We start from the raw sequence: 14,107 nt of genomic DNA, 5'->3' as shown, positions 1-14,107 counted from the left end.
CCACCCTCCCCCCACTCCTGAGTTAGTTCAACTTTGGTCAAAGCCCTTACTCCCTCTGAGCCTTATTTTGCCTAACTCTAACTTAGGCATAAGAAAACGAACTCTTCCCTGCCTACCTCACAGGTAAGTGCGACGTTAGTGTCTTGGTAACTTGTAGGCATCCTGCACGTGTTGGCTGTTGGTTTTCCCTGGAATGATCTCCTCCGCCTCACTCTCGGGGGAGGGTTAAATAAGAGGGAATAATAAAGCCAGGCCGGCTCAGCCCAGCTCCTGCCATAGTAGGAGCAAGGGCTTGGGATTCAGAACCACCTCTGCTTGCTAATAGGGTGATTAGAGCAAGGACTCTTTCTGTGCTTCAGTTTGCCTTTCTGTAAAATGGGTTCCTGCCTCAAATCACTGACCTGGGGAACTTGCATTGTATTACATTATATCTTGATACATTAGTTACCTTTTGCTGCGTAACAAATGACTCCAAATGTTAAAAACAAGGAACATTTATTATCTCGGTTTCTGAGGCTCAGGAATCTGGGAGTGGCTTAGCTGGGCGGTTCTGGCTCAGGGTCTCTCAGGAAGTTGCAGTCCGCTATCAGCTGAGCTGCAATCTCAGAAGACTTGTCCGGGGCTGTAGATCTTCCGAGCTCACTCCCCGTGACTGCTCACCATGGGGTTTCTCACAGCAAGGGCAGGCACCTAAGACGGAAGCCTCAATGCCTTTTAAAGCCTAAACCCAGAAGTGACATATGTACTGTTACTTCCGCTCTGTGTCATTGGTCACGACCACACAGAGGGCGGAGGTCCTTGGGAGCCTCCTTAGAGGTTGGCTACCGCACGTGCAGCGGTGGGCAAGCGGAGGTGTACGTGAAACACGGAGTTCACAAGGCTGGTGTGACTACCATAACCTGCATGTCTCTTTCCATAGGAACAGCTGTAAACCTGCTTTGCCCACCCCTGTGCAATCTGCCCTAAAAAGTGTTGAGCGTCGTTGTCATTATTATAGAAGATGCTAGATTCATTACACATTTCTTCTCATCGTCATAACCTCGGCCACTTAAAATCTATTTATCTTGGTGTCTTTCTCTCTGCAAGAGTGGGAACGGAGATGATTTTAGATACTGAGGACAGATAACGCCAGAAATTTCTCTGTTTTCCACAAATACCAGCGGAGTACAGATGTCAGTATGTCGCATTCCGAGAGACTGACTGATGGTGAGGCAGCAAATATTGTATGGGATATACTAAAAAAAGTTTTAAAATTGCTGTTTATCCGATGGGGGTGGAAGGGGGGGGGGTGGGAATGACACAGAAGAAAAAAAAGAAAAGAAAAACAAAATTGTTGTTACCCGAAATTAAAACATCATGTACTCTTATTTGCCAAATCTGGCAACCCTATACGGAAATTTTTTTATTTTTTTATTTTGAACATTTACATACTTTTATTTGGAAATATATCAGTACAGTGAAACTAAAATTTAAAAGACACTGGATGCCATTGGTTTGGATAGAATTAGTTTATTATAAAAGAGACATGGATACTTTCAACAATATTTATTTAAAAAATAAATTTTAAAAAAAGAGACATGGAAATTATTTACATGATGAAAAATTTCAGAACTTCAGTGGGATGGGCAGCTTCCTGTGATGCCATTTCAATAGTGATTTATTTCAGTCTGCATGCTTTCCAAGAATGTCTGCATCTCTAAATAAGAAATAATCCTTGTCATCTAGAACTACTTTGGCGTCTCCATATTCTGGAAGAACTTTATCTCCAACTTTCACGCTAACTGGTTGAATCTCTCCACCCTTTCCTTTGAAGCTGGATCCAACAGCTACCACTGTTGCTTGCAATACGTTTCCTTGAGATTTTTCTGGAAGCACAATGCCTCTTTGGTTAGTTTCCGCGGCGCTCCTTTCAACTATTATTCCTCCAATAGGGGAAGAAACTTTCTAAACATGTGACTTTGGCTGCCACAGTTCGTACTCTTCATGGAAAGCTTTTTATTTTTTAAAATTTTGTTTATTGATTGATTGATTTTAGAAAGAGAGGGGAAGAGAGAAAGAGAGAGAAACATCGATTTGTTGTTTGTTCCACTCATGCATTCATTCGCTGATTCTTATATGTTCCCTGATGGCGGATCAAACCCAAAACCTTGCTCCAACCAACTGCGCCACACTGGTCAGGGTTAAAGTCCCAGTGCCTCAGTGCCATTCCCAGTCATTAGCCTGGAGGTTTTTAAAACTTTTCCTTTTGAAATAATTTAGCCCCACCCGGAAAAGCTGGGTAGAGCCTTGTCCTGGTATGCTAAAATTGTGGGTCCCATCCCTGGTCAAAGCACATACAAGAATCAACCAATGAATGCATAAATAAATGGAACAACAAATTGATCTCTTTCTCTCTAAAAAGCTTAAAAATTTAAAACTTACAGGAAAGTTGCAAAAATAATACAGAGAACTCCAATATACCCACAGATTCAACAACTTTTCACATTTTGCCACTATGTTGTATCATTCTATTTTCTATCTTCTCAACATTTGAGAGTAGATTGCATACATCATGTTTCTTTTCTTTTTTTAAAATATCTTTATTGATTTCAGAGAGGAAGGGAGAGGGAACGAGAGATAGAAACATTACAGATGAGAGAGAATCATCGATTGGCTGCCTCCTGCACATGCCCCACTGGGGATAAAGCCCGCAACCCAGGCATGTGCCCTTGGCTGGAATCGAACCTGGGACCCTTCAGTCCGCAGGCTGACGCTCTATCCACTGAGCCAAACCAGCCAGGGCTGTTTCTTCTTTTTTTAAAAAGAATTTACCGAAATGCATGGTTTAACTTCCTCATCAAAACCTTCCTTCTACTCTTTTGTGCTTTTGATTGTCTAATACGAATTTCTAGAAAATTAACATTTGAACTTAGCTGTGTTTCTAAACTGACCTTTCCCCCCCCGTACTAACATTTGAGTTCCCCCTGTGTCGTGTTTTCTGAATGCTCCTACTTTTAAGCATGGAACATGCAGGTGATGTGGAAAGTGTAGGCAGATCTGAGAGAACGAGCCTGTTTCAGAGGAACGTCATCACAGTGAACTCTTCTGGAAGCTTAACAAAACCAACCCAGCTGTCGGGTGTGTTTTTTAATTAATAACATTTTGTTTAAATTAATAGCAACATAGATTAAGGGTTTGGAGACTTGCATGGAAACATTTTAGCCCCCTTGGATGTTCCTGCAGTTTGAAATCTTCCTATAGAAGTAACCATAAATCTCTAGAGGGGCAGCTGAGGAGGCATCGGCACTGTCATTGACATGGATGTGACATTTCCAAACAGTGGCAAGTTGAATCCCTTGTGACATAGTAGTTGTTGCTCTTTTGTTGATCGGTTAAAGAGGCTCACCAACGTTTCTTGTGATTCTGAGGACTGTCACCGTCCTCACAGGCAGATTTCCATATAGTGCTTACCTGATATGCCAGATCACCTACTTACTGTATTCTAATTGTTATATTACAAAATAGAATGAGATGATGTCAAAATGAACATGTAATGACAATAATATTAATATTCTTGTAGCTATGGTTAGAGAAGCCGATGCCTCATTTCTACATTTTTTCATTAGCTAATATCATCCAACGTTTCAGTGTATCCTTACAGAAATAAAAGTAGCATATAAATAAAAAATATATATATATTTATTGATTTCAGAGAGGAAGGGTGAAGGAGAGAGAGAAACATCAATGATGAGAGAGAACCATTGAGTGGCTGCCTCCTGCATGCCCCCTTCTGGGGATCGAACCCGCAATCTGGGCATGTGCCCTTGACCAGAAGTGAACCTGGAACCCTTCAGTCTTCAGGCACATGCTCTATCTATTGAGCCAGACCAGCTAGGGCATGTTTCTTCTTTTTTTAAAAAAATACATTTTTAAAATTGATTTTGGAGAGGAAGGGAGAGGGAGAGCGAGAGATAGAAACTTCAGTGATGAGAGAGAATCATTAATCGGCTGCCTCCTGCACACCCTACCTTGGGGATCTAGCTCACAATCCCACAACCCAGGCATGTGCCCTGACTGGGAATCGAACTGTGATCTCTTGGTTCATAGTTCAATGCTCAACCACTAAGCCATGCCAGCTGGACAGGCACATTTTTTTTTTAAATGTTTTATTTATTGGTGAGAGAGAGAGAGAGAGAGGAAGAGAGAGAGAGAGAGAGAGAGAGAGAGAGAGAGAGAGAGAGAGAAAGAAACATCGATTTGTCTTTCCACTTATTTATGCATTCATTGGTTGATCCCTGTATGTGCCCTGACTGGGATTGACCCTGAAACCTTGGCATATCAGGACTATGCTCTAACCAGCTCAGCTACCAAGCCAAGGGTCTATATCATTTAATATTTTCATGTATATTTCCTCAGAACAAAGATGTTCATTTATACAACCACAATAAGTACAATTATAAAAGTCAAGAAATGTAATATTGAGTCCTGACTGAATAACTCAGTTGGTTAGAGCATTGTCCTAATATGCCAAGGTTGTGGGTTCCATACCGGGTCAGGGCACATACAAGGGTCAACCAGTGAATGCAATGAGTGCATAAATAAGTGGAACGACAAATCTAAGTTTCTCTCTCTCTCTCTGGCTCTCAAATCAATCAATAAAATATTAAAAATGAAACATTGATATAAAGCCTATAGTACACATTACAGTTATTTTTCAATTGTCCTAATAATGTCCTTTTGGGTATTTCCCCTCCATTATTAGATACAGTCCAGGATTGCGTACTGCATTTAATTGTCATGTCTCTTTATTTTCTTTCCTCAGTTTCTCAGCCTTTCTTTGTCTTTCATGATACTGACTTTTTAAAAAATATATACTTTTATTGATTTCAGAGAGGAAGGGAGAGGGAGAGAGAGATGGAAACATCAATGATAAGAGAGAATCATTGATTGGCTGCCTCCTACACACCCCCTAATGGGGATCGAGCCCACAACCTGGGCATGTGCCCCTGACCAGAATCGAACCCGGGACTCTTTGGTCCCCAGGCTGACATTCTATCCCACTGAGCCAACCCGCTAGAGCAATACTGACATTTTTAAGAGTACAGACCAGTTATGTTATCGAATGTTTGGGTTTGTCTGATGTTTCTTCCCAGTTAGATTCAGGGTATGCATCCTGGCCGGAATACTAGAAAAATGAAGGTGTGTCCTTTACAAGGCATCCCACCTGGAGGAGCAAGATGTCTGCCTGCCCATGATTAATGATAATTTTGATCCCCAGTCAAAGTTTTGTTGAACTTTCCCACTGTATAGGTACTATTTTTCTTCCTATAACTAAAAGGTCATATGCAGGGAGACACTTTTAGACAATGCAAATACATTCTTCCTCCTCAGACTTCCCCCACTCTCAGATTTATTGAGCAGCCATTTATGATTCTTGCTTGAACCCATCTTTACTATGATGATGGAAAGCGGTCATTTTCCAGTTCACCATTCCCTCCACAGCATTGGGATTTTTTTTTTTTTTTTGAAACAGCAATTTTGAGATACAACCGACAAGTAATTAACAGCACACATTTAACTTAAAGTGTACAATTTTTTAAAAATAGTTTATTGATTTTTTACAGAGTGGAAGGGAGAGGGATAGAGAGTTAGAAACATCGATGAGAGAGAAACATCGATCAGCTGCCTCCTGCACACCTCCCACTGGGGATGTGCCCGCAACCAAGGTACACGCCCCTGACTGGAATCAAACCCAGGACCCTTCAGTCTGCAGGCTGACGCTCTACCCACTGAGCCAAACCGGTTAGGGCTAAAGTGTACAATTTTGATGTTTTGACCTATGCTCTCCCATGAAACCATCACTACAACTAAGGTATGAGCATATCTTCCGTCCTCAAAAGTTTCCTAGCGCTCCTATCTCCCACCTCTTACTCCCCTTCCAACCACTGATCTGTTCTGCTTTCTGTCGCTGTAGATTAGTTTGCATGTTTTAGAATTTCATATAAATGAAATCATACAGTATGTACTCTTTTTTTTATATATTTTATTGATTTTTTACAGAGAGGAAGGGAGAGAGATAGAGTCAGAAACATCGAAGAGAGAGAAACATTGACCAGCTGCCTCCTGCACATCTCCCACTGGGGATGTGCCCGCAACCCAGGTACATGCCCTTGACCGGAATCGAACCTGGGACCTTTCAGTCCGCAAGCCGACGCTCTATCCACTGAGCCAAACCGGTTTCGGCAGTATGTACTCTTTTTATTGGGGGGGAGGTGTCTGGCTTTTTTCATTCAGTATACTTATTTTGATATCCAATTTTATTTGTAGCGTGATTGACAGTGCGTTCACTTTTATTGCGGAGTAGTAGTCTTCCATCATCTGGATACATTACAGTTTGTTTATCCATTCACCTGTTGATAGATTTAGATAGTTTCCAGTTTTGGGGCATTACAAATTAAGCTGCAATGAACATTTGTGGAGACATCTTTCTATACGGACATATGCTTTTCTTTTTCTTGGGTAAATACTTAGGATTGGAGTATGTTTAACTTTTTAAGAAACTGCCAAACTGTTTTTCCGAAGTGGTGGTAATATTTTACATCCCCACCAGCTGTATAAAAGTTCCAGTTCCTCCACAGTCTTGCCCAAACTGGGTATGGTCAGTCTATTTCAGTTTCAACCATTCTAATAGGTACGTAGTGGTATCTCCTTGTGGTTTTCATTTGCATTTATCTGATAACTAATGATATCAAATATTGTTTCATGGGCTTCTTTGCCATCCATATATCCTCTGTATTGAAATATCTGTTTAAATGTTTTGCCCTTTGTTGGGGGGGAGGTGTGGTATTTGCTTTCTTGTTATTGAGTTTTGAGATTTTGGATACAAGTCCTTCAACAGATACATGATTTACAAATATTTTCTCCCAGGCTGTGACGTGTTGTTTTATTCCCTAACAGTATCTTTTGAGGAAAACAAGTTTTTAGAATTTTGATGACGTTTTCCCTGACTGGTGTGGCTTGGTTGGTTGGAGCGTCATCCTCTACACCAGCGGTTCTCAACCTGTGGGTCAAAACCTCTTTGGGGGTCGAACGACCCTTTCACAGGGGTCACCTAAGATCATCGGAAAACACATATATAATTACATATTGTTTTTGTGATTAATCACTATGCTTTAATTATGTTCTATTTGTAACAATGAAAATCCTGCATATCAGATATTTACATGACGATTCATAACAGTAGCAAAATTACAGTTATGAAGTAGCAACGAAAATAATTTTATGGTTGGGGGTCACCACAACATGAGGAACTGTATTAAAGGGTCGCGGCATTAGGAAGGTTGAGAACCACTGCTGTACACGAAAAGGTCTTGGGTTGGATTCCCGATCAGGGCACATACCCAAGTTTCAGGTTCGGGTTTGAGTTCGATCCCTAGTTGGCAACAGATGGATATTTCTCTCTCACATCGATGTTTCTCTGTCTCTCCCTCTCTCTATAAAAATGTAATAAAAACTTACCCTTGGGTGAGGACGAAACATTTTTTTATGAAGTTCAATGTATGAATTCAGTTTTTTATGAAAAAAATTTTTGGGGGTCATATCTAAGATATTTTTGCCTAATCCAAGGACACAAATGTTTTATCCTAGAAGTCTTATAGGCTTTGGTTTTATAGTTAGTTATATGACCTAAATGGTTACATTTAGGCATATGATTGAGTTAATTTTTGTAGATAGAATGGAGTATGGAAGGAAAATTATTTTTGCATATGAATATCTAATTGTTTTAGCACCATTTGTTAAAAAGATTATCCTTTTTCTTTTCTTTTTTTTTTAATATATTTTATTGATTTTTCACAGAGAGGAAGGGAGAGAGATAGAGAGTTAGAAACATCGATCAGCTGCCTCCTGCACATCTCCTACTGGGGATATGCCCGTAACCCAGGTACATGCCCCTGACCGGAATCGAACCTGGGACCTTTCAGTCCGCAGGCCGACGCTCTATCCACTGAGCCAAACCGGTTTCGGCAAGATTATCCTTTTTCCATTGAGTTGTCTTTACACCTTTTGTATAAATTATGATACATATGTGTGGGTTGGATTCAGATTTTTAAATGCTCCATTGGTATAAAGGCAAGAGCATGGGTTTGGGGTCTAGGCATGTTTGGGGTGGAATCCTAGTCTTGTCATTATCTAGGATTAGTTGACCTATAAAGTAGAAACAATGATACTACCCACCTCAGGGGGTTTCCTACAATTACAATGTTTTCTCTCTGTATCTTCTGCTCTCCTTCTACTCAGCGCGCTAGAACTGGGAAAGCTGGTCTTGAGTAATGTTTTTATTTCTTTTTAGATTAAAAAAAAATTTTTTTTCACCCTGGCTGGGTAGCTCAGTTGTTAGAGTGTTGTTTGGATAAGCCAAGGTTGTGGGTTCAAGCCCCCGGTCAGGGCACATACAAGAATCGATCAATGAATGCATAAATAACTGGAACAACAAATTGATGTTTCTCGCGCTCTCTCCCTTCCTTTCTCTTAAATCAATAAAAAGTATTTTTTTCAATGACAGTTTATAGTAAATATTATGTTTTATTAGTTTTAGGTGTACAGCATACTGGTTAGACAATTATATACTTTACAAAGTATTTGCCCTGATATTTCCAGTACCCAACTGTCATCATACATAGTTATTACAATATTATTTTTAAAAAATGTAATTTATCGATTTTAGAGCAATGGTTCTCAACCTTCTGGCCCTTTAAATACAGTTCCTCATGTTGTGACCCAACCATAAAATTATTTTTGTTGCTACTTCATAACTGGAATGTTGCTACTGTTATGAATCGTCATATAAATATCTGATATGCAGGATGGTCTTAGACGACCCCTGTGAAAGGGTTGTTCGACCGCCAAAGGGGTTGAGAACCGCTGTTTTAGAGGGAGAGAGGAAGGGAGAATGAGAGAAAGAAACATTGATTTGTCCTTCCACTTATTTATGCATTCATTGCTTGATTCTTGTATGTGCCCTGACCAGCGATGGAACCCACAACCTTGGTGTATCCCGGATGATGCTCTAACCAACTGGGCTACCTGACCAGGGCACAATATTATTGTCTGTATTTCCTATGTTGTACATTACATCGCTGTCAATAGGGAACGCTTCTCGAATTAGTATGTCATCCTTGTGCAGAAGTCATGCTAATCTTCTCTGTATCATTCCAATTTTAGTATATGTGCTGCCCAAAACAGCACTTGAGTAATGTTTTTCAAACTCTTAGAATCCCAGGGCTCTAAGAGGAAAGGCAGGAAGGCTAATGGGTTCCATGGTATCCATGAACTATTTTCAACCGGTTTGCACATCTAACACAAATCAGACCTTTTACTCCAGGCAAGGCTGCTTGGGCAAATTCCAATCCCTCTGCTTTTGGTGGGTGGGACCAGTATAACTTCTTGCCACTTGTTCAGAGCAGGAGCTCTGCTTAGTTACTCAATACAAGAACAATTTGTTATTACTTGACAACGGAATTTTTTTTTTTAAATATATTTTATTGACTTTCCACAGAGAGGAAGGGAGAGAGATAGTCAGAAACATCGATGATGAGAGAAACATCGATCAGCTGCCTCCTGCACATCTCCCACTGGGGATGTGCCCGCAACCCAGGTACATGCCCTTGACCGGAATCGAACCCGGGACCCTTCAGTCTGCAGGCCGATGCTCCATCCACCGAGCCAAACCGGTTTCGGCGACAATGGAATTTTTTGATAGACAACATGTTTCAAAACATTGGCCTCATGGAGAAATAATAAAGGAAATCTTCGCTGATAAAAAAAACAAAAATAATGGAAACCACTCACAGGGCAGGATCCAGAAAGCAACATGGATCTTGCCCTGTATTTTCCAATGTGTTGGAAGACGATTCCACAGCTAGCTAGAGACTCCCAGACTGATGAAGGGGAAATGGGCTTCACTCTTAGAGGGTACCCGAGAATGCAAAAGAAAACGAAAATGACTCAAACATAGGAGTTCAAAGGAGGAATGTGTCTGCAAGATCCAAGACAACCTGGGAAGGTGTGAATCTAAGCACTCGCTTCCTACTGTTTACCATGCTGGTCCCAAGTTTCAGCACATCCCATCCCATCCCAGTGTGTTAGGAACACATGTATAATTAATCAGTCCTTTAGCTAAAGTCAGGCCACATCCGTGATTGATCAGGGTGCGTTGCAGTTAACCCTCAACCCTGGTTGCTAATGGAAGAATTTCTGGCTGCATCAAATCTCGGAACAGTGGATGATCCAGAGCTATTCCCCATTAGCTTGTGAAGGTATCCTGCGATGATTCATTTGTTATAAAAATATAATAGTCTAGAAATCTTGGCAAATATAGCAGAGTCAAGAGAGAGAGGAATAGATAAGGAGAGGGAAAATAGAGAGGAAGGGGAAACAGAAATGTACCTATATTCTCAAAACTGTTACTGTTAACAGTTTTCCCAGACTTAATTCAATTAATTTTATTATAAAATATTCATACTTAACAAAGATAATTAAATTGTACATGTAAAGTTTCAAGAATAATACAACAACCTAGCCAGTTTGGCGCAGTGGATAGAGCGTCGGCCTGCGGACTGAAAGGTCCCAGGTTGATTCTGGCCAAGGGCACATGCCCGGGCTGCGGGCTTGGTCCCCAGTGGGTGGCGTGCAGAAGGCAGCCAATCAATGACTCTCTCATCATTGATGTTTCTATCTCTTCCTCCCTCTCCCTTCCTCTCTTAAGTCAATAAAGAAATATATTTTTTAAAAAAGAATAATACAACAAATACTTGTGTATCCACCACTCAGATTCAGAACTAGAACATCCATCCCTAATACCTTTGAAGTGCCCTGTGCTACTTTACAGAAATAACCACATTCTGAAATTTTATTTATCATTTTCTTTCTTTTTTAAAGATTAAAAAGCCTTAGTCAGTGTGGCTTGGTTAGTTGGAGTGTCGTCCCATACACCGAAAGGTGGCTGATTCGATTCCCAGTCAAGGCACATAGCCAGGTTGCCGGTTCAATTGGGGCGTGTGAGGGAGGCAGCTGATCAATGTTTTTCACATTGATGTTTCTCTCTCTCCCTTCCTCTCTCTTTCTAAAACTCAATAAAAACATAATATTGGGTGAGGATTGAAAATTTTAAAAAAAATTATTGACTTTAGACAAACATCAGTATGTCGTTCCACTTACTTATGCATTCGTTGGTTGATTCTTGTATGTGCCCTGACTGGAGATCGAACCCTCAAGCTTGGTATTTGGGACAATGCTCTAACCAACTGAGCTACCTGGCCAGGGCTATAGGTTTTGTATTATAAACAGTGCCGCTTTGAATATGCTTGTACACCTTTCTGGGTATTCATGTACAAGAGTTTCTGTAAGGTCATTTCTAGTCTTTTATGCACGTGTAGTTCTTTTTAAAAGATAGCTCCAATCATATGAACTATATGTGCACAAACACTCAATTTTGTGATGTGTCCTTTTTGTAAATTTCCTCCAGGTTCTTTTGTCTTTTTTTTTTTTTTTTTAAACTCCCAAGTTTTTCTAAACCCTTTTGAATACAATTTTCATGGCTACGTCATGTTTTACCGAGCGCCTATGTTAAAAGTTACTGGAAGAGTCCCCTGTTTTTAAGCATTTATATGGTTGTGTGTTTTTTCTTGACAGTGATAATTAACATGTGTTTATTACTTTTGAGATATTGAAAGGTTTTTGTTTTTTTTTTTTACTTTTTGAAATCATGGTAAAATATGCATAACACAATTTACGATGTTAACAATTTTTAAGTGTAAAATTTAGCGACAGTAAGTATATTTACACTGCTGTGACACTATCCATCTGAAGAACTTTCTTATCCTGTCAAGTGGAAACCCTAACACTAACTCCCCACCCTATCTCCTCCTGCCAACCCCTGGTAACCTCTGTTCTACTCTCTGTCCTTATGAATTTGACTATTCTAGTATCTCATATAAGTGGAATTAAATATCTGCCCTTTTGTGCTTGGCTTATTTCACTTGCATAATGTTTTCAAAATTCATCTATGTCATAGCAAGTATCAGAATTTCATTCCTTTTTAAGGCTGAATAAAATGTCTTACAGCCCTGGCCGGGTAGCTCACTTGGTTGAAGCGTCGTAAATGACAAAATTTCGTTCTTTATTGCTGGTAATATTCCATTGTATACGTGCCACAGTTTCCTTATGCATTCATCTGTTGGTGGACACCTAGATTGCTTTAATATCTTGGCTGTTGTAAAGCATGCTGCAGTTAACATGGGGCTGCATATATCTTTTCAAATTATTTTTGTTTTCTTCAGATGGATACCCACAAGCGAAGCTGCTGGGTCACATGGTAGTTCTATTCATAACTTTTTGAGGAACCTCTGTACTGTTTTCCATGGTGGCAGCACCAATTTGCAATCCCACAATCAATGCACAAGGGTCCCCTCTTCTCCACGTCCTCACCAGCACTTGTTTGTTGGTTGCTATTCTTGATGTAGACAAGTCAGCCTTTTGAATTACCGAATTTACCTGTACTCTATCTGATGGTTGTGGAGTATTATATTTATAAAAGTGTATATATAAAGAAAGAAAAAGAAAAAAGGAAGGAAGCAAGGAAAGAAAAAGCACTCAATAGGCTAAACACATCATTTTATCTGATCACAATGGCCATGTCTTCTCAGATAGTACCACGGCACTTATTTAATATATATTTTTGGAGAGGTGTCAGCATTGTGTTGGACTCCCCAAGTTGATTTGACCTTGAGGATTTGATACATAAAATGCTGATAACAAAATTAGTTATAAGCAACATATGATATAGAAAAATAATACACAAAAGTAAAATTGTCTAGTGAATATTCAGCCGATAAACACGGAGTGAGGGGACAGGGTGGAGGAGCTCTGGGGTCTGAATCAACCTGGGGCTCTCAAAAAATGCAAAATGAGAACATTTTGGTGAATAAAATAATTCCAGCATCTCTGAATCCTTTCACTTCGCCACAGATAAGTTTGATTGATAACAAGTTGTGAGAATGGGAGAGGCAGAAGGAAAAGGAAAGGAGTGAAGAAAAAGCAAGTTTGATAGGTATATTGATTAAAAAAAGGGAAGAGATGGGTTGAGGGGCAGAGGAGCCCAAGAATAATAAAAGGGGGAAGAGAAGTGACAAAGAAAAAAGAAAAATTGAAAAAAGCGTAAAGGTAAAGGGGGGGAGGAAAGGAATGGACAGTGTCGGGAGTGGGAAGAAAAATGGAGGAACAAAAGGAGAGGGGAGGGAGAGAAAGGGGAGGGGCTGGAGGAGGGGCAGGGAGGAAGAGGAAGATAGGGAGCTCATGAACCTCCTTTCAATGCAATTTAGAAATAACTCTAATATTTGTTTCCTACACAGTTTATAAACACATTTTAAAAATGAAAACTATAAAAACGTGTTCACTAATTTATCATATGACTGCTGACCAAATACTTTCAGGTTAGAGCATGAAAGTTGTGCTAATAATTCTTAAAAATGTAAGGGTCTTTATGGGAGAGGTGGGTGGACCAAAACTCTTTCTTAATTATCAACCCATGAAAATTAGAAATCATTTTTAGAACTGTATCTTAGTTTAGTCAAACAACCATTTTTTTTTTTTTAAATAGCATACTATTAGGCTGGGTCCCTTTTCTTTATAAAAGTGGTTTATTTTACAAAGAGATTAAACTGTTTCTAATGAATAGTTTAGTGATGAAATCTTAGTAAAATATTATATGTATTAATTTTTTAAACTTAAAAAACCATAGCAGCATCTCCTTTTAGGCACTTTGAAATATTTGAGACAGCTCCTGAAAAAAAAAAAAAAATCCTAACTAGAAACAGGAGTAAAACCAATTAAACTTATAGTCAGGAGTAAAACTTTAAATATGCATACAAAAATAATTTGCTTTCCAGCTAGAAAAATTGTCTTAAAAAGCATAGATGTATGTAGTAAAAATCAAGATACCTCCATGAAGTTTATAATTACCTCTATGTTGTAATTGATTCATTTTGAATTAAATTCATTTAAATACTTTGAAGATATGTAGATTTCAAGAACAATATTATGTTATTTTCACTGAAACACTATTTAGGTA

General features: G+C 39.4%; 1 pseudogene across 1 annotated transcript; it reads right to left on the bottom strand.

The window, feature by feature from the left end:
* Window positions 1-1,662: 1,662 nt before the first annotated feature.
* Window positions 1,663-1,985, bottom strand: LOC308531877 (10 kDa heat shock protein, mitochondrial-like; annotated as a pseudogene). Its single transcript has one exon. The product of its transcript is annotated as a 10 kDa heat shock protein, mitochondrial-like (transcript).
* Between the last annotated feature and the right edge of the window lie 12,122 nt (window positions 1,986-14,107).

Source organism: Myotis nattereri (assembly GCF_964212035.1).
Source record: "Myotis nattereri genome assembly, chromosome: 16".
In the NCBI taxonomy this organism is placed as follows: domain Eukaryota; kingdom Metazoa; phylum Chordata; class Mammalia; order Chiroptera; family Vespertilionidae; genus Myotis; species Myotis nattereri.
The sequence above is the reverse complement of the archived record's forward strand: the minus strand, read 5'-3'. Positions and strand labels throughout refer to the sequence as shown.